Below are 20,719 nucleotides of genomic sequence, written 5' to 3'. Positions count from 1 at the left end.
TGCAAACATTAAAAAAAATTTTTTATAAAATCTTTCCATTTTCTGATCAGTTTTGAACCTCCATGTGCCTCACATTAATAGTAATTAACCCCATCATGTACCTCACACATTAACCTAATGTTCCCCATTAAAACTGTGAGCAAGGTACTTGATGGGATCACTTATTATAACGATTAGAATGGGCATCATTGGGTTGATGTGTGAGGGAAATGGTTAATTCACATGGCTGTGTTCGGTCCATGAAATACAGACCGCATGTCGCCTGCTTTTCCTTGACCCAACACTGTTCAGAAAGCCAGGCTCCTCCCTATGGGACTACTGTCCCGTACTGTAATCATGTTTTCAGGACGGGACAGTATTCCTGCGGGGAGGCAGACTCTTCAAGCATAGATAGATAACTGATGCTAGGAGCCTGGCTTTCTGAACGGTGTTGGGTCCAGGAAAAGCAGGCGACAAGCGGTCCAGATCTGACTGAACGAACACAGCCATGTGAATTAACCCCATCATTTCCCTCACACACTAACCCAATGGTGCCCATTATAATCATTATAGTAAGTGATTCCATCAAGTAGCTCGCTCACAGTCCTCATGGGCAACATTGGGTTAATGTGTGAGGTACAGGATGGAGTTAATTACTATTAATGTGGGACACATAGGGAGGTACTAAGTTCATAACACCATGTTCCTCACATTAATAATAAGTGACTTCATTTCCCTCACATAATGGCAACATTCGGGTTAATGTGGGTCACCTTAACCGCAATATTCCTCAATTCTGGCTGCAAAAAATACTAGTGCCTACTCTAGTGCCTTTATTTCAAGCTTTTGTTCTACTCTAATACCTGCCTGGGGCCGGTCTGTCACTGTACACTGCAGCGCGAGCTACACAGGCACGTCATCTGGAATCCCTGTGCCGCTCGCAACAGTCCCCTCCCTCATATACTCAGATTATCATTGGTGGCAGTAGAGAAAAGAGGGAGGAGCTTTCCTCCCCCCTACTGTGACGTGACCGGCACTAATGATGAGCGGGGTGGTCACTGAAGGAAGAGAACATCGCGGACGATGTACGGTGCGCGCGCCATGTTCTCTATTTAAATACTAAGCTGTGCGGCCGCACAGCTTAGTATCTAAATACATAAATTGATGGTATTGAACTGTTTGCTCCCGCACAGCATCGAAATGTTATCCAAATTTAGATGCATCGTGCATCCCTATATTGGACAAGCATAGCTATTTGACGGATTATATTGTGGAGGTCCTGATTCAAAATCTGTTTTCTGCCCCTACCATTAAGTGCAATAACTTCAGAACGTATAAGATGTTTTCTATCTCTCTCTATAGTCGTAGTGATGTATTTATTTGTGTAACACATTAGCTCTTGCCCCTGCTTCGTATTGACCCTGGCTTACTGACTACTCTTCTGCTCTGCATTTGGTACCTCGTACACTCCTGGTTTGACTCGGCTTGTTCACTACTCTCCTGCTCTGCCTTTGGCACCTCGTACTCTCCTGGTTTGACTTGGTTCGTTTACTACTCTTGTTGCTCACGGTGTTGCCGTAGGCAACTGCCCCGTTTCCCTTTGTTCTGTGTTTCCTTGTCTGGTTGTCTGTCGTGCACTTACTGAGTGTAGGGACGTCGCCCAGTTGTACCCCGTCGCCTAGGGAGGGTCGTTGCAAGTAGGCAGGGACTGAGTGGCGGGTAGATTAGGGCTCACTTGTCTCTTTCCCTATCCCTGTCATTACACTCTGTTTAGCATTTCTACATTAGAGTTCAAGGATATGCGATCATCCCTCTGTACTGCCCATTTATAGAACTTCTTTGCTATTATGCAGCAGAAAAGCCTTTTGGGTCTCCTCAGACACCACAGTTTGGATGCAACTGACCACCACTTTCCCCTGCATCTCCTAAAAGTACTCCATTATGTGAGCAAATCGGCATCTTTACCCGAATTATAATGTGTCCCTTCATAGCAGCTCAAAGGTATATGTACAATAGCCTAAACAGGCATAAATATCCCCTCACTAAATCAATAAAATATACGTTTTATTATTGTTTACCTAATAAATAAGAAAATATTGTGTTGTTGGTCACCTCACAGCAACCTGATGTGGAGGATTGATGGGCTGACTGGAATATATTGGTGCTTACAAATAATTGTTTATTAATATATATATCCAGTAGTGATTCTACATTTGTAGCAGTTTCGGGAAGCAACCAAAGTTAACGCATCCGGATTTGTTAGATCACTGTCTGAACTGGTGGTTAACAATTTCGGCTTGTATCAGAGCTGAGCAGCAGCTATTTTAAAACCTTACGGCTTGTCACCCTGATATGTTTCACCAACTTCTTGATGGACATGCGTCTTTTTTTCAACCGTACTAACTATGTGACTGTAACTCATTGGCGAAAGTGCTCAATAGGATTTGGCACTTTAAGATGACTTGGGCAGTAGAGTTATTAAATTCTCTGGTCACAGAGTTCAGCGTCAGTGTCCCGTTTCTTCTGAAGATGCGAATGAGTTGGCGAGATATGTGAGGGTGACAAGCCGAAACTGTTAACCACCAGTTTCATTCTATTTATACATTTCATGCTGTTTATCTGTTTTTTAATTTATTCAACAACACAATATATTTGTTATAAATAAGGTCAACAATTATAAAAGTTAATATTTTATTGAGGTAGTGAGGGGATATTAATGCCTGTTTAGGAAATTGTACATACTTTCATTTTCCTCTCCACATTCATATGGGTGTTGGGTTCTTCTTTTTTAAAAGTATTGTTTTCATAACGGCTTGTGACTGCTAACCCTATGCACAGGAACGTGCTTTTGCGGCCACAATTCCCCCGAAAATCCACGGAAGAATTGCGGCCCCATTCATTCTCATGGACCCATGTACACGACCGTGGTTTCCACGGTAAGTGCATGGCCCAGGAGCCTGGACCACAGAAAGAACGGGCATGTCTTATTACGGCCGTGTTCTGCGGTCCAGATTCATAAGAAGTAATGCATGCGGCCATGTGCACGGCCCGCGATTTGCGGACAGCTCGCGCAATTTACTCCATGTGCACATGGCTACGGTCGTGTGCATGAGGCCTAACAAGGTTTTCTTTTGCCAGGCTGTTGTGAGAGATGGGAGACTCTTTACTGTACGGTTTCTGCACAGTGCTAGTGTGTCAACAAACATTGGCTTGTACCCACATGGCAGTCCCATGCATACAAGGCAAAGTCTAACTTGGGAAGCAAGCACACTTCCAAAATGGCTACCAATATGGATGAGCCTTCTATGCCTAAAGGAAAATCCACACTTTATGTAAAAAAGAAAAAATACTATAAAGTGAGCAGATTGGTGACTTAATAACCGTATATATACACACACTGATCAGCCAGAACATTAAAACTACTGACAGGTGTAGTGAATAACATTGACTATCTCATTACAATTTCACATGTTAACCCCTTCCCGCAAAATCACGTACAGTTACGTGGTGGGCACTAGTGTGTTAGTGCATTCCCACGTAACTGTATGTGATGGTGATGGAGCTGGCTCAGAAGCTGAGCCAGCGCCATCACCGCCAGGTGTCGGCTGTATATTACAGCTGAGAACCCGCTGTAACGGTCAGGACCGATCCGGCCGATTAACCCCTTAGATGCAGCAATCAAATGCGATCGCTGTATCGCCACCCCTAAGATGTAGTCTTGGAGATTCTGATGGTTGCCATGGCAACCGAAGGCCTAACAATGGCCTCCTGGTCTGCCAAGTACAGAAGCCTAAAATGCTTGCTATCAGGGCCAAGAAAATGGCACAGGCTTAGAAGCTGAGCCTGCGCCATTAGCCGCGGGTGTCAGCTGTTTGTCACAGCTGACATCCTGCTGTAACGGCCAGAACCGGAGCTAGGCTCCGATCCGTCTGATTAACCCCTTAGATGCAGCTATCAAAAGCGATCGCTGCATTTAGGTGGTTAGATCGCACCAGATGGTTGCTAATGGCATCGATCGACACCCACGGGGCTGCAGATGGTTGCTATAGCAACCAGAGGCCCAACAATGGCCTCCCTTTATGGAAGGCTATTACGCCCAGCCGGGAGGAAAAGCCTAATAGTCTTGCTGACAGATTTAATATACTGCACTATGTAGGTAGTGCAGTGTATTAGAATAGCGATCAGAGCTTCAAGTCCTATAGTGGGACAAAAAATGTCAAAAAAAAATGCTGCACAAAAATAAAAGTTTCAAGTTAAAAAAACAATAACCGCTTTTTTTCCCATAATAAGACTTTTATTAACGGAAAACATAAAAAAAAGTACACATATTTGGTATCACTGCGACCGTAATGACCCGAGCTATAAAAATACCACGCTATTTTACCCGCACGGTGAACACCATGAAAAAGTCAAATAAAAAACAATTCTAGAATCGCTGTTTATTGGTCACCCCCCCTCCCATTTTGAGCTATGCCATGTGCCCCAACAGCAGTTTAGGACCACACATGGTATTGCCGTACTCCAGAGAAATTGGGTAACAAATTGTGTGGTGTTTTTTCTCCTATTAGCTCTTGTGAAAAAAAAAATTGGCGCAAAAATTACATTTTTCGTTTTCACTGCCTAATTCTAATAAAATCTATGAAACACCTGTGGGATCAAAATACTCACTACACCCCTAGATGAATGCCCTGAGGGGTATAGTTTCCAAAATGGAGTCACTTCTCAGGGATTTCTACTGTACTGGTACCTCAGGGGCTCTGCAAATGCGACATGGTGCCCAAAAAACAATTAACCAAAATTTGCATGCCAAGTAGCACTTCTGCCATTCTGAGTCCTGCAGTGTGTCCAAACAGCAGTTTATGACCACGTGGGGTATTGCCGTACTCTTATTTACACAAGTACAAAATTTACACAAGCATTGGGGTGCTTTTTCTCGTTTATTCCTTGTGAAAGTGAAAAATATTCAACACTTTAGTGGAAAAAATTAGATATTCGTTTTCACTGCCTAATTCCAATAAATTCAGCAAAAAAAATAACAAAACAGTGGGTCAAAATGCTCACTATACCACTAAATAAATTCCTTGAGGGGTGTAGTTTCCCAAATGGGGTTTGCACTGTTTTGGCCCCTCAGGGGCTTTGCAAATGTGACATGGCACCGCAAACCATTCCAGCAAAACTTGAGCTCCAAAAGTCAATTTATTACCACATATGGGGTATTGCTGTGCTCAGAAGAGTTTGCTTCACAAATGTTGGGGGGCTTTTTCTCTTTTATGTATTGTGAAAAGGACAAAATCTGAGCTAAAACTACATATTATTAGTGAAAATTTAGATTTTCAATTTCAGGGCCTAATTCCAATAAATTCTCCAAATAATACGTGGTTTCAAAATGCTAACTATACCCCTAGAAATATTCCTTGAGGGGTGCAGTTTCCAAAATGGGGAGTTTGCACTGTTTTGGTCCCTCCAGGGTGTTGCAAACAAGACATGGCACTGAACCCCATTCCACCAAAATCTGCGCTCCAAAATCCAAATGGCGCTTCTTCCCTTCTGTGCCCCGCTGTGAGTCCAAACAGCAGTTTATTACCACATATGGGGTATTACCGTAATTGGGAGAAATGGCTTTACTAATGTTGGGGTGCTTTTTCTCCTTTATTCATTGTAAAAATTAAAAATAGCTTCTGAGGCCTGTGTATCAGTCTAGTAGCAAACTAGGGCCACATGTGGGATATTTCTAAAAACTGCAGAATCTGGGCAATAAATATTGAGTTGCGTTTCTCTGGTAAATCCTTCTGTGTTACAGAAAACAATGTATTACAAATTAATTTTGGCAAAGAAAATTGTAAATTTCATCTCTACATTGCCTTAATTCCTCTGAAATGCCTGAGGGGTTACGAAACTTTCCGAATGCTGTTTTCAATACTTTGAGGGGTGCACTTTTTAAAATGGGGTGATTTATGGGGACTTTCTAATATATAAGGCCCTCAAAGCTACTTCAGAACTAAACTGGTCTCTGAAAAAATAGCTTTTTGAAATTTTCTTGAAAATGGGAGAAATTACTGCTAAAGTTATTAGCCTTGTAAAGTCTTAGAAAAATAAAAGGACTTTTAAAAAACGATGGCAACATAAAGTAGACATATTGTAAATGTTAAGTAGTAACTATTTTATGTGGCATTACTATCTATCTTACAAGCATTTTCACAAATAAACACGAAATATATCGACCAAATTTTTCTACTAACATAAAGTACAATGTGTCACGAAAAAACAATCTCACAATCGCTTGGCTACATTAAAGCATTCCAAAGATATTACCACATAAAGTGACACATTTCAGATTTGAAATTGGCTGTGTCCTTAAGGGGTTAAGGGCTAGGCTATATTATGCAGAAAGTGAACAGTCAGTTCTTGTAGTTGAAGTGTTGAATGCATGAATAATAAAGTATAAGTATCTTGATTGCATGACGACTGGTTCAGAGCATCTCCAAAACAGCAGGACTCGTGGGTGTTCCCAGAATGCAGTGTTTAGTACCTGGCAAAGTGGTCTAAGGAAGGACAACCAGTAACCAGACGACAGGGTCATGGGGGCTCAAGGCTCATTGATGCGCATGGGGAGCAGAGGTTAGCCCGTCTGGACCGATTCTACGGAAGAGCTGCTGTATCACAAATAGATGAAAAAGCGAATGCTGGCGATGATAGAAAGGTGTTAGAACACACCTTGCTGTGTTTAGAGACCATGCATGTGAGCATCAGTACCGGACTCGAGCAATGGCAGAAGATTGCCCGGTCTGATGAATCCCGTTTTCTTTTATATCATGTGGGTGGCCGAGTGCGTGTGTGTCGCTTACCTGGTGAAGAGATGGCACTAGGATGTACTATGGCAAGAAGGCAAACCAGTGGAGGAAGTGTGATGCCCTTAGCCATGTTACACTGGTAAACCTTGGATCCTGGCATACATGTACCACCTACCTAAAGATTGTTGCACACAAAGTACACCCCTTCATGACAATGGTATTCCCTAATGGCAGTAGCCTCTTTCAGCAGGATACTGTGTCCTGCCTCACTGCAAAAATTGTTCAGGAATGATTTGAGGGACATGACAAAGAGTTTAAGGTGTTGACTTGGCCTCCAAATCCCCCTGATCTCAATACAATCGAGCGTCTGTGAGATGTGCTGGAAAAGCAAGTCCAATCCATGGAGGCCCTACCTCACAACTCACAGATACCACAGGACACCGTTAACCCCTTCGCGCTCAGTGACGTACTATTTCGTCATGGTAACCATAGCGTTCGAGCTCTATGACGGAATAGTACATCACGAGAGGAACGGCCATTTCGGCCGTCTTCCCGACACATATGGCAGCTGTGACATCTGCTGTCTCGTGCAGCAGTTGCCGCAGCTCCTATAGCGGGGACCGATCGATGTGTCCCCGCTGATTAACCCCTTAAAATCCGCGTTCAATAGCGATCGCGGCTTTTTAGGGGTTAAACCACCATCGACGGCCCGCTACATGATAGCGGGAAGCGATGGTTGCTATGGCAACTGGACGCCTAACAATGGAGTCCGGCTATGCCATCTATGGAAGCCTAGTGGGTCCTGATAGAGTCAGGACCCACTATGCTTGCTGTCAGTGAGTAACTGACAACTCTAATACGCTGCACTACGCATGTAGTGCAGTGTATTAGAATTGCAATCAGGGCCTCCTGCCCTCAAGTCCCCTAGTGGAACAAAGTAATAGAGTAAAAAAAAGTTGTGGCAAAATAAGAAAAGAAAAGTTTTCAAAGTAATAAAAGTAAAACTCCCCCTTTTTCCCTTATCAGTCCTTTATTATTAATAAAAATAAATAAACTATACATAATTGGTATCGCCGCGTTCCGTAACGGCCTGAACTACAAAATTATTTTGTTATTTATCCCGCACGGTGAACGCCGTAAAAGAAAATAATAATAAACCGTACCAGAATCACAATTGTTTAGTCACTTCACCTCCCAAAAAATTGAATAAAAAGAGATCAAAAAGTCGCATGTACCGAAAAATGGTACTGATCGAAACTACAGTTCGTTACGCAAAAAATAAGTCCTCGCACGGCTTTATTGATGGAAAAATAAAAAAGTTCTGGCTCTTAGAATAAGGTAACAAAAAGTAAATGATTTTTTACAAAATGTATTTTATTGTGAAAATGCCATAAGACATTTAAAAAAACGATAAACATATGGTATACTCGTAATCGTATCGGCCCGCAGAATAAAGTGAATATGTCATTTATAGCGCACGGTGAACGCTGTAAAAAGAAATAGAATAAAAAAACAATAGTAGAATTACTGTTTTTTAGTCACCACGCCTCTTAAAAATAGAATAAAAACTGATCAAAAAGTCACATGCACCAAATGAAAACTACAATGAATTTCTCAAGCGGTCTAGTATCCAAAATAGGGTCACTTCAAGACCACTTCAAACCGGACATGGTACCTAATAAAAAGGAGGCCTCATAATCCTCTAGGTGCTCCTTTGCTTCGGAGGACGGTACTTCAGTCCATTACCGCACTAGGGCCACATGTGGGATATTTCTCAAAACTGCAGAATCTGGGCGATAAGTATTGAGTTGTGTTTCTCTGTTAAAACCTTCTGTTTTGAAGTCACAGATACAAATGTAACTATGGATGCGGCCTTCTTCCTTCTTCATCACTGCGACATTCCAGCGAACAAGTATAAGCGTTCTCTGCTTCACTTTCTAGTGATGGCAGCACGTCATTGCATCCCGCTACGGTGGAAGGATCCATCTCCCCCACACTATCCCTCTGGGTTTCACAGGTTAACGACATCATGCATATGGAGGACTTGACATCCGTTATTCACGATTCAAGCTCCAGGTTTTGCCAAACTTGGACCCAATGGATAGTTTTTCAGGATTCGGACTCCTATAAAGACATCATTTGAGAGCCGCATGCCTTTAGTCAGCCGGAATAGCACCTTTGTCTATGGGATGCTGTGGAGGGTCCCCCCCCCCCTTCTCCTTTCCGCTTTCACCTTCTTTCATCATTCCCTAGATTGGGAACTCAGCTCCAGCCTCACTTTGGAGATTTGCGTTCCCCTATCATTATTCTCTCTTTTTCAAATCTGTACACTGATGTATCACAATATATTTATTTATTTATCTTTTTTGTGTGTACATTTGCTTTAGGATTATGTATTCTAAATGTACATTGCCTTGTTTTATGTACCCTTTATGTTACAAAATGGACCTCTTGGGTCAACAAAATAAAGAATTAAAAAACAAATCTTCTGTTTTACAGAAAAAAATTGAATAAAAAGGATTTTCTGACCAAAAAAAATTAATATGTAAATTTCACCTCTACATTGCTCTAAATTCCAGTGAAACACCTAAAGGGTTAATAAACTTTCTATATGCTGGGTTCAGCTGTTCCGGTGGCTCGCTGGGACCGAATGGGACAGCACCATAATGAATGACTTTACAGTGATGCCCAGGTTGACACCACACAGATGAGTACAAACGCAGATACATACCACACTCCCTCGGGCATAAAATTGTATTCATGGAACGTAGCGGGACTTAACACTCCCATAAAACGGAAAAAGGTTCTTACACATATTAAACGCTCATCCCCTGATATTATTTTCCTCCAAGAAACACACTGGAGACAAGACCACTCGGGTACATTAAAGGCCCCCTGGCTGGAGACATGTTATACAACTTCCCATAGCTCTTCCTCTAGGGGGGTAGCCATACTAATACGGAAAGGTCTGACCCATGTGGTGGAAAACGCTATCACTGACCCTCAGGGTCGGTACCTTATACTTCGGGTTCAAATAGATAACATATCCTACCTCTTGGTTAACCTGTATGCACCAAACCAGGATCAACACGTTTTTTACACTGATATGATGCAGATCTTGTTACAACATAACACACAAAACATGATTATTGGGGGAGATTTTAATGGGCTACAGGACACTCAGCTGGATAGAAATACTCGAGGATCACAACTGAGCTCTACTGCTGCCTCCCTGGCCCACTTTAAGGAACAATTGGGATTATGCGATCCCTGGAGGATCACAAACTTAGACTCGCGGGAATACAAATGCCATTCTGTGGCGCATGACACGTTTTCTCGTATCGATTATTTCCTAATATCCACCTCGCTTTTTACACGCCATCTCGCGTCCTGTATTAACCCAATCACAATTTCGGACCATGCACCTATACATATGACACTCCAGATAGTCACCCCACGACCGAAAACTGCATCTTGGAGATTCCCAGCATACCTGGTCAATTCAGAGGACTTTAAATCCTATTTGAGGATACAATGGAATAATTACATGGATGATAACATAGAACACCTAGGAGACACACCCTTGCTTTGGGCAACGGCAAAAGTCATAATGCGAGGTCACATAATGAGCTATATGGCATATAGGAAGAAGGTAAAGCGTGACCAATTCAACACACTACATACATCTCTACTGTCGGCTCAATTGAAATATGCTCAGGACCCGGACACCCGGGCTCAGCAAATATACTTAACAGCTAAACACCTTCTAGACACTTTTGTACAAACTAATGCACAATGGCAGGTAAAACACACACAGAACAGATTCTATAGATGGGGAAACAAGGCAGGTTCCTTACTAGCCAATATGGCAAAGGAAAAAAAACCTTACAAACCAATCCTGACACTACGTGATCCTCTCACGGAGTGCTTGACCTCAGACCCGGACAAAATAGCACACATATTCCATGATTATTTTGAAGATCTGTTCCGGCGGACCCCGTAACAATCAAATCTTTCCTCACTACTTTACAAATGCCCACTTTAACAGAGGAACAGCAAAATATGCTAGACTCTGTTATAGAAGAGGAGGAAGTCCGTGACGTGGTCGGGGCCTCTATGAATGGTAAAACACCAGGACCAGATGGCTTCTCGGCTGAATTTTATAAAATGCTGTCTCCAGAAATAATTCCGACCTTAACTAACCTTTATAATTCCGCTTACACACAGTCGGCTTTATCAGATTATTTCACGGACTCCAGGACTATTCTCTTACCAAAACCCAACAAAGATCCGGTAAACCCTCAGTCATACAGACCCATATCATTGCTAAATGTTGATTATAAATTTTTGTCTAAAATCCTAGCCAATAGATTACAGCTTATCCTACCACATATATTCAGTCCGGCACAAACAGGCTTCACTCAGGGAAGGCAATGCATAAAAAATGTCCGCGCGGCAGTGGCGGCCACAGTGATGGCTCGGAGCCCACAGAGTCCGGTAACTATGCTTATGAGTTTAGACGCAGAAAAGGCGTTTGATAAAATGGCGTGGCCTTTCCTGACCGAAGCCCTTATGCAGCTGTAAAGGATCTGCCAGGCACAACTTCTGTATATACGCCCATAGGTAATCAGTCTGCACCTGAGTCTATGTCTCTGAGACTGACTCCATCTTCCACCACTCAGGATGGCAGGCTTAGGAGTGGGAGAGCCTATCGCAGCCTGGCCAGACGGAGCTAGCTCCCGCCCTCTGTCTATTTATACCTGCCTTTCCTGTTCCTCCTTTGCTTGTGATTCTTCTCGTGTGGTTTCCTGGCCCAGCTACAGCTTCTAACTATTTGATCCTGCTCCATACTGACCCTGGCTTACTGACTACTCTCCTGCTCTGCGTTTGGTACCTCGTTCTCTCCTGGTTTGACTCGGCTCGTTCACCACTCTTGTTGCTCACGGTGTTGCCGTGGGCAACTGCCCCTTTTCCCTTAGCTTTGTGTACCCTTGTCTGTTTGTCTCGTGCACTTACTGAGCGTAGGGACCGCCGCCCAGTTGTACCCCGTCGCCTAGGGCGGGTCGTTGCAAGTAGGCAGGGACAGAGTGGCGGGTAGATTAGGGCTCACTTGTCCGTTTCCCTACCCCCTTCATTACATAATCACAAGCCCATATACCTAGTCTACCCTGGTCCCTGACACTACTATGGACCCCCTTGAGACCCTGGCCCAGCAAATGCAGGGTCTCTCCCTACAGGTCCAGGCCCTGGCTCAGAGGGTCAACCAGCCTGACGCTGCCATGGTAGTACCCCTCACCTCACCTCTTGAACCCCACCTCAAGTTGCCTGACCGGTTCTCAGGGGACCGGAGGACTTTTCTCTCCTTTCGGGAGAGTTGTAAGCTCTACTTTCGCTTAAAGCCCCACTCCTCAGGTTCAGAGAGCCAGCGGGTGGGTATAATTATGTCCCGGCTCCAGGAAGGGCCCCAAGAATGGGCCTTCTCCCTGGCTCCTGACGCCCCTGAACTTTCCTCCGTTGACCGTTTCTTTTCTGATCTCGGACTCATTTATGACGAGACTGACAGGACTGCCTTTGCCGAGAGTCAGCTGGTGACCCTACGTCAGGGTAAGAGACCTGTGGTGGAGTATTGCTATGACTTTAGGAAGTGGTGCGTAGCTTCTCGGTGGAATGACCCTGCCTTAAGGTGCCAGTTTAGGTTGGGTCTGTCGAACGCCCTGAAAGACCTGCTAGTTAGCTATCCCTGTTCGGACTCCTTAGACCAGGTTATGGCTTTAGCGGTACGACTTGACCGACGTCTCAGGGAACGACAACTTGAACGGTTTTGTGTTTTCCCCTCTGACTCCCCCATGATGCCTCCCGAGGTCCCGTTGCTTCGCTCTTCCACGGAAGACTCGGAGGTACCTATGCAACTCGGGGCCTCCGTGTCCCCCCGACAACGTAGAGAGTTCCGCAGGAAGAATGGTCTCTGCTTCTGTTGTGGGGATGACAAACATCAAGTGAACACCTGTCCTAGGCGTAAGAATAAGCAGCCGGAAAACTTCCGCGCCTAAGTGATCATCGGGGAGGTCACTTGGGCGCACAGGTATTTCCCGTAAATATGAAACGTAATAAAATCTTGCTTCCCTTTCAGGTCTCTTTTGGTGGTAGGTCTGCTACCGGCAGTGCCTTCGTGGATTCAGGGTCTTCTGCTAATATCATGTCTGTGGAATTTGCTATGTCTCTAGCCATGCCTTTGATTGATTTGCCTAAACCTGTCCCGGTAGTGGGTATCGACTCCACTCCTCTTGCTAATGGTTATTTTACACAGCATACCCCTGTTTTTGAACTCCTTGTTGGCTCCATGCATTTGGAGCAGTGCTCTGTACTGTTGATGCAGGGATTATCCTCCGATTTGGTTTTAGGCCTTCCCTGGTTGCAGTTGCATAATCCCACGTTTGACTGGAATACTGGGGAGCTTACCAAATGGGGTAATGAATGCTTGACGTCATGTTTTTCTGTTAATTCTATTTCTCCACCTGAGGAGGTGAACACGCTACCTGAGTTTGTTCAGGACTTCGCTGATATTTTCTCTAAGGAGGCCTCCGAAGTGTTACCTCCTCATAGAGAATACGATTGCGCTATTGAATTGGTACCAGGAGCTAAGCTCCCTAAGGGTAGGATATTTAATATTTCTTGTCCCTGAACTTGAAGCCATGAGAGAGTATATCCAGGAATGCCTGGCCAAGGGTTACATTCGCCCCTCTACTTCTCCGGTAGGTGCTGGCTTCTTCTTCGTAGGGAAGAAGGATGGTGGTCTTAGGCCATGCATTGACTACCGTAACTTGAATAAGGTCACTGTAAGGAACCAGTATCCCCTTCCTTTGATTCCTGATCTCTTTAATCAGGTTCAGGGGGCCCAATGGTTCTCTAAGTTTGATCTACGGGGGGCGTATAACCTTATCCGCATCAAAGAGGGGGATGAGTGGAAGACTGCGTTTAACACGCCCGAAGGCCACTTCGAATACCTTGTCATGCCCTTTGGGTTGTGTAATGCTCCTGCGGTCTTCCAGAATTTCATAAATGAGATTTTAAGAGATTATCTGGGGGTATTTCTTGTAGTGTACCTTGATGACATACTGGTGTTTTCCAAGGACTGGTCCTCCCACATTGAGCATGTCAGGAAGGTGCTCCAGGTCCTTCGGGAAAACAAACTGTTTGCTAAAACCGAAAAATGTGTGTTTGGGGTACAGGAGATACCATTTTTGGGTCAAATCCTCACTCCTCATGAATTCCGCATGGACCCCGCCAAGGTTCAGGCTGTGGCGGAATGGGTCCAACCTGCCTCCCTGAAGGCGTTACAGTGTTTCTTGGGGTTCGCTAATTATTACAGGAGATTTATTGCTAACTTCTCGGTCATCGCTAAGCCTCTTATGGACCTCACTCGCAAGGGTGCTGATCTCCTCCACTGGCCTCCTGAGGCTGTCCAGGCTTTTGAGGTCCTTAAGAAGTGTTTTATCTCGGCCCCGGTTCTGGTTCAGCCCAACCAAATGGAGCCATTTATCGTGGAAGTTGACGCATCTGAGGTGGGGGTGGGGGCTGTCTTGTCCCAGGGTACCAGGTCCCTCACCCATCTCCGCCCCTGTGCCTACTTCTCCAGGAAGTTTTCGCCCACTGAGAGTAACTATGATATTGGCAACCGCGAACTCTTAGCCATTAAATGGGCATTTGAAGAGTGGCGACACTTCCTGGAGGGGGCTAGGCACCAGTTAACGGTCCTTACTGACCACAAGAATCTGGTTTTCCTAGAATCTCCCCGGAGGCTAAACCCGAAACAAGCTCGGTGGGCGCTATTTTTTACCAGATTCAACTTTTTGGTTACCTATAGGGCTGGGTCTAAAAATATTAAGGCCGATGCACTGTCGCGTAGCTTCATGGCCAGCCCTCCTTCGGAGGAAGATCCTGCTTGTATTTTGCCTCATGGTATAATCATTTCTTCTATTGATTCTGATTTAGTCTCTGAAATTGCGGCTGATCAAGGTTCAGCTCCCGGGAACCTTCCTTAGGACAAGCTGTTTGTTCCCCTGCAATTCCGGCTAAGGGTACTTAGGGAAAGTCATGACTTCGCACTATCTGGTCATCCAGGCGTCCTGGGTACCAAACACCTCATTGCCAGAAATTATTGGTGGCCTGGGTTGCCTAAAGACGTTAAGGCCTACGTCGCCACTTGTGAGGTTTGTGCTAGGTCCAAGACTCCCAGGTCCCGACCAGCGGGCTTACTACGTTCTTTGCCCATTCCCCAGAGACCTTGGACCCATATCTCCATGGATTTTATCACCGATTTGCCTCCATCTCAAGGCAAGTCGGTGGTGTGGGTTGTAGTAGACCGCTTCAGTAAAATGTGCCACTTTGTGCCTCTCAAGAAACTACCCAATGCCAAGACGTTAGCTACCTTGTTCGTCAAACACATCCTGCGTCTCCATGGGGTCCCTGTCAATATTGTTTCGGACAGAGGGGTACAATTTGTTTCATTGTTTTGGAGAGCCTTCTGTAAAAAGTTGGAGATTGATCTGTCCTTCTCCTCTGCCTTCCATCCTGAAACTAATGGCCAAACGGAGAGGACTAATCAGTCTCTAGAACAATATTTAAGGTGTTTTATCTCTGACTGTCAATATGATTGGGTCTCATTCATTCCCCTCGCCGAATTTTCCCTTAATAACCAGGTCAGTAATTCGTCAGGCGTCTCCCCCTTTTTCTGTAATTTTGGGTGTAATCCACGGTTCTCCTCCACTTGGTAGTTCCAACAATCCCGAGGTAGAGGTCGTTCATCGGGAACTGTGCACAGTCTGGGCCCAGGTTCAGAAGAACCTAGAGGCATCCCAGAGCGTACAAAAAACTCAGGCTGATAGAAGACGTTCTGCTAACCCCTTGTTTATGGTCGGGGATCTGGTGTGGTTATCGTCTAGGAACTTGCGCCTTAAGGTCCCGTCCAAGAAGTTTGCTCCCCGGTTTATTGGGCCGTATAAGGTCATTGAAGTCCTCAATCCTGTCTCCTTCCGACTGGAGTTGCCCCCATCTTTTCGAATACACAACGTGTTTCATGCCTCCCTCCTTAAACGCTGCTCCCCGTCCTTGGCTCCCTCGAGGAAACCTCCTGTTCCCGTTCTCACCCCTGAGGGGGTGGAATTCGAGGTGGCCAAGAATGTGGACAGCAAGATGGTCCAAGGCTCCCTCCAGTACCTGGTCCATTGGAGAGGATACGGGCCTGAGGAGAGGACTTGGGTACCCGCCCGGGATGTTCACGCTGGGGTATTGGTCAGGAGGTTCCACCTTCGTTTCCCCAATAAACCAGGTCCACTTAGAAAGGGTCCGGTGGCCCCTCATAAAAGGGGGGGGGGTACTGTAAAGGATCTGCCAGGCACAACTTCTGTGTATACGCCCATAGGTAAGCAGTCTGCACCTGAGTCTATGTCTCTGCGACTGACTCCATCTTCCACCACTCAGGATGGCAGGCTTAGGAGTGGGAGAGCCTATCGCAGCCTGGCCAGACGGAGCTAGCTCCCGCCCTCTGTCTATTTATACCTGCCTTTCCTGTTCCTCCTTTGCTTGTGATTCTTCTCATGTGGTTTCCTGGCCCAGCTACAGCTTCTAACTATTTGATCCTGCTCCATACTGACCCTGGCTTACTGACTACTCTCCTGCTCTGCTCCTGCAGCGTTTGCAGGTAAGTCGATGTAGCTACTTACCTGCAAACGCTGATGCTGCTTCAGAATCAACTGTAGCCTCTGGTGCCGATGTGTCCTCGCTCGTCCGACACGATGCAGGACCTGGGGCAGGAAGTGAGTGACGTCACAGCGTGATCTCTCGAGAACACGCTGTGTCTGTGCACTGCCAGAAGCTGGGTGTTAACGAAGAGAAGTGGATGATGCTGATTCGTCAGCATGATACACTCCCATTCACAACGCCCAGCTAGTAAAAGAAGTAAAAACGCCCAGATGTATGCACATAATACACGCCCAGTTGTACTTTTACTTTAAACACGCCCAGTTGTACTTTAGAAAGCGTCATTTGCATAAATATAAAAATGGTCATAACTTGGCCAAAAATGCTCGTTTTTAAAAAACAAACCAAAACGTTACTCTTATCTACATTGCAGCGCCGATCTGCTGCAATAGGAGATAGGGGTTGCAAAATCTGGTGACAGAGCCTCTTTAAGGGACCGTCAAAGCCTTTGTGGTCTTCTGCATACCCTTTTCGATGGCAACCTAACTTGCTGAAATACTTGGGAGTACAGATAACAAAAAATCCATCGGATCTATATAGACTTAATATCCGCCCATATATACAAAAGTTGGAGGTTACACTGAAGATTTGGGGATCCTTGGCCCTTACCTGGGGAGAGCATACTTACTAAAAATGACAGAATTGCCCAGACTTTTATATTTATTTCATACACTCCCAATTTATCTCACTCCTGGGGATGAAAAACGCATCAATTTCTTATATCGTACTTTTATCTGGGGGGGGGGGGGGGAAGAGACCGAGGATAGCGTACAAATTGTTACAACAACCCAAACTCAATGGAGGGATAGCTTTCCCTAACATCCGAGTATATAACTTAGCATCCTTACTTTGGGTAATAAGGGATTGGATAAATAATACATCACACTTTTCAGATACAGGATTGGAGCAAAAGCTTCTCCCGGACTGTGCACTACCCACCATGCTTCCTTTACAGCATCATATGCTGTCGGAAGAAATGAAAGATAACCCTCTCTTGCTATCCACATGGAAGGGGTGGAATAAAATCAGACACATATTGGGAGTTTCTCTGCTGATCTCCCCTTATTTGACCTTAGTCAAGAAACCTGGCTTTCAGGATGGTGGGTCCCATGCGATATTTGGTAACTGTTTCAGGGCAGGTATCAAGAACATACATTGTCTGCTGCATGTTGTGGAAAAAAGGATGTACACGAGAACAGAACTTCTGCAAAAATATCCGGATGTACCGTTCCCTCACTTCATGTATTTTCAGGCGAGAAGTTATATTTAGGGTATGTTCACACGCTGAGCCAAAAACGTCTGAAAATACGGAGCTGTTTTCAAGGGAAAACAGCATCTGATTTTCAGACATTTTTTGAGCAACTCACGTTTTTCGCTGCGTTTTTCGCGCCGTTTTTGCTGTGTTTTCGCGTTTTTTCGGACGTTTTTGGAGCTGTTTTCAATAGAGTCTATGAGAAAACGGCTCCAAAAACGTCCCAAGAAGTGTCCTGCACTTCTTTTGACGAGGCTGTAATTTTACGCGTCGTCTTTTGACAGCTGTCAAACGACAACGCGTAAATTACAGGTTGTCGGCACAGTACGTCGGCAAACCCATTCAAATAAATGGGCAGATGTTTGCCGACGTATTGGAGCCGTATTTTCAGGCGTAAATCGAGGCATAATACGCCTCGTTTATGCCTGAAAATAGGTTGTGTGAACCCAACCTAAGGGTATGTGCACACGTAGCGACCAAAAACGTCTGAAAATCCAGAGCTGTTTTCAAGGGAAAACAGACCCTGCTTTTCAGCCGTTTTTTGACCAACTCGCATTTTTCGCGGCGTTTTTCGCGCCGTTTTCGCGGCGTTTTTTACGTCCGTTTTTGGAGCTGTTTTCATTGGAGTCTATGAGAAAACAGCTCCAAAAACGTCCAAAGAAGTGTCCTGCACTTCTTTTGACGAGGCTGTATTTTTACGCGTCGTCGTTTGACAGCTGTCAAACGACGACGCGTAAATAACAGGTCGTCTGCACAGTACGTCGGCAAACCCATTCAAATGAATGGGCAGATGTTTGCCGACGTATTGTAGCCCTATTTTCAGACGTAAAACGAGGCCTAATACGCCTCGTTTACGTCTGAAAATAGGTCGTGTGAACCCAGCCTAACACTCTGCTACATAAACTGACTGATAGGGATTGGAACCCCGCTGTACATGCAAAATTCAACAAATTCCTGAGTATTAGGGGAGCGATATCTCGAAACTATCAAGCTCTACACACACTTATAGATTATGCGGAAACTGAAGTTTCCCTCTCCAAATGGGTATTAGATGACTCCACTCTAACTTATGGGAATATACTGTTAGCATTAGAGCAAGCCTATAAATATTTACCATCTGCCAGGTATTTGGAGATGAGAATAAAGATATGTCACAGACCATACCTTACTCCCTCAAGGGGTTATCTGATGGGTATATATACTAACTCTAATTGCTTTAAATGTGGCAAGGCTGACGCAAATCTATATCACTGCCTGTGGACATGCCCGATAATACAACAATTTTGGGATAGAATAAGAACTTTTACTTTAACACACCTGACTAACTTCGTTCCTAATGATGCCTTGTGGGCTATTTTTGGATATCTGGACAAAAGATGTTATAACTATACATGGGGAGCAGGAAAATTATTGCATATGATAGCGGCAGCAGGTGTAAAATCTATTTTGCACACTTGGTTGCAAAAACGAGCGCCGCCGTTCCAATTGTTTTTGGATAAATTCACATTTTTGTTCAGGATGGACTGGACGGAAACCTCAATACGTAAGACGGTGCTCATAGAATCTTTTTTTGACACTTTGGGTAGTTTTATATCTGTTCTTCCACAACGAGTTATGGAGGCTATCAAGACCAATTTCCAGAGCACTGTGTGGTACCAGGAAAGGGTATTGATGGGATCACCACCGATGTCATAATAACAATATATCTGAAACCCGGACCTACGTTTTGGAACCTGTTAGGCAGGACCACAGGTTTCCCATTAATACACTCTTGGGCATTTATGCCTGTGCCTACCGCAAGGGAATAGGGTATACAATATTTGCTGGGTGGCGGTGTTTTGGGGAATGTGGGGAGCATGGCTGGTTCTAAGTGCCACATAGGAACTTTTGTTTGCACTTGAGCAAAGTGCTAATTAATTTTTGATTTGCTGTTATTTTATTTCATATGATTTACTGTACTGATAGGGGCATTGTTCCTTACCTAGCTACTGACATGGCGGACACCCATATATTTCTAATTTTTATGCACCGGATTAGCTGTATCTTCTGCTATAATATCAATCGTTGTTATTATCACAATGCCCTTGTCGCTTTGATGTTTCTGTTTCATTGTAATAGAATTGTTTATGGTGAAAATCACAATAAAAACATTTGTTAAAAAAAACAACTTTCTATATGCTGTTGTGAATACTTTGAGGGGTCTAGTTTCTAAAATGGGGTGTTTGATGGGGGTTTCTAATATATAGGCCGATCAAAGCAACTTCAGAACTGAACTGGAACCTAAAAAAGAATAAAAATGAGGCAATACTTCGCTTCTTACATTATACTGATAATGAGCAGTGCCCACCCCGAGATGACCTCAGTTTTGACCGTTTGTATAAACTGAGACCACTATTAGACCATTTCAGTGCCCGGTTTTCCAAAGCATACACCCCCGAGAAGTGTATTTCTGTTGATGAGTCCCTGGTACATTTTAAAGGGAGGCTTCAATTCCGCCAGTACCTGCCGAGTAAGAGGGCAAGGTATGGTGTGAAGATGTATAAGTTGTGCGAGAGGGCATCAGTGTATACTTACTAATTTAGGATATATGAAGGGAAGGACAGCAGTATTCAGTCCCTAGAATGCACCCCCCTTACTGGGAGTTAATGCAAAAATTGTGTGGGATTTGGTGCACCCACTGCTGGACCAGGGTTACCACCTCTACCTGGATAATTTTTATACCAGCGTCCCACTCTGCAAGTGCCTCGCTTCCAGAAGTACTACGACATGCGGCACTGCTAGAAGAAATCTGAGAGGCCTCCCTAAGACTCTGCTTGGGCAAACACTCAGAAGGGGTGAGAGCAGGGCACATTCTAGCAGCAACATATTGTGTGTCAAGTACAAGGGCAGAGATGTCCTTGTATTTACAACAATACATGGCCACACCAGTACCCATGTA

Source organism: Rhinoderma darwinii, chromosome 4, assembly GCF_050947455.1.
Source record: "Rhinoderma darwinii isolate aRhiDar2 chromosome 4, aRhiDar2.hap1, whole genome shotgun sequence".
NCBI lineage: Eukaryota > Metazoa > Chordata > Amphibia > Anura > Rhinodermatidae > Rhinoderma > Rhinoderma darwinii.
Note: the sequence above shows the minus strand (reverse complement) of the source record.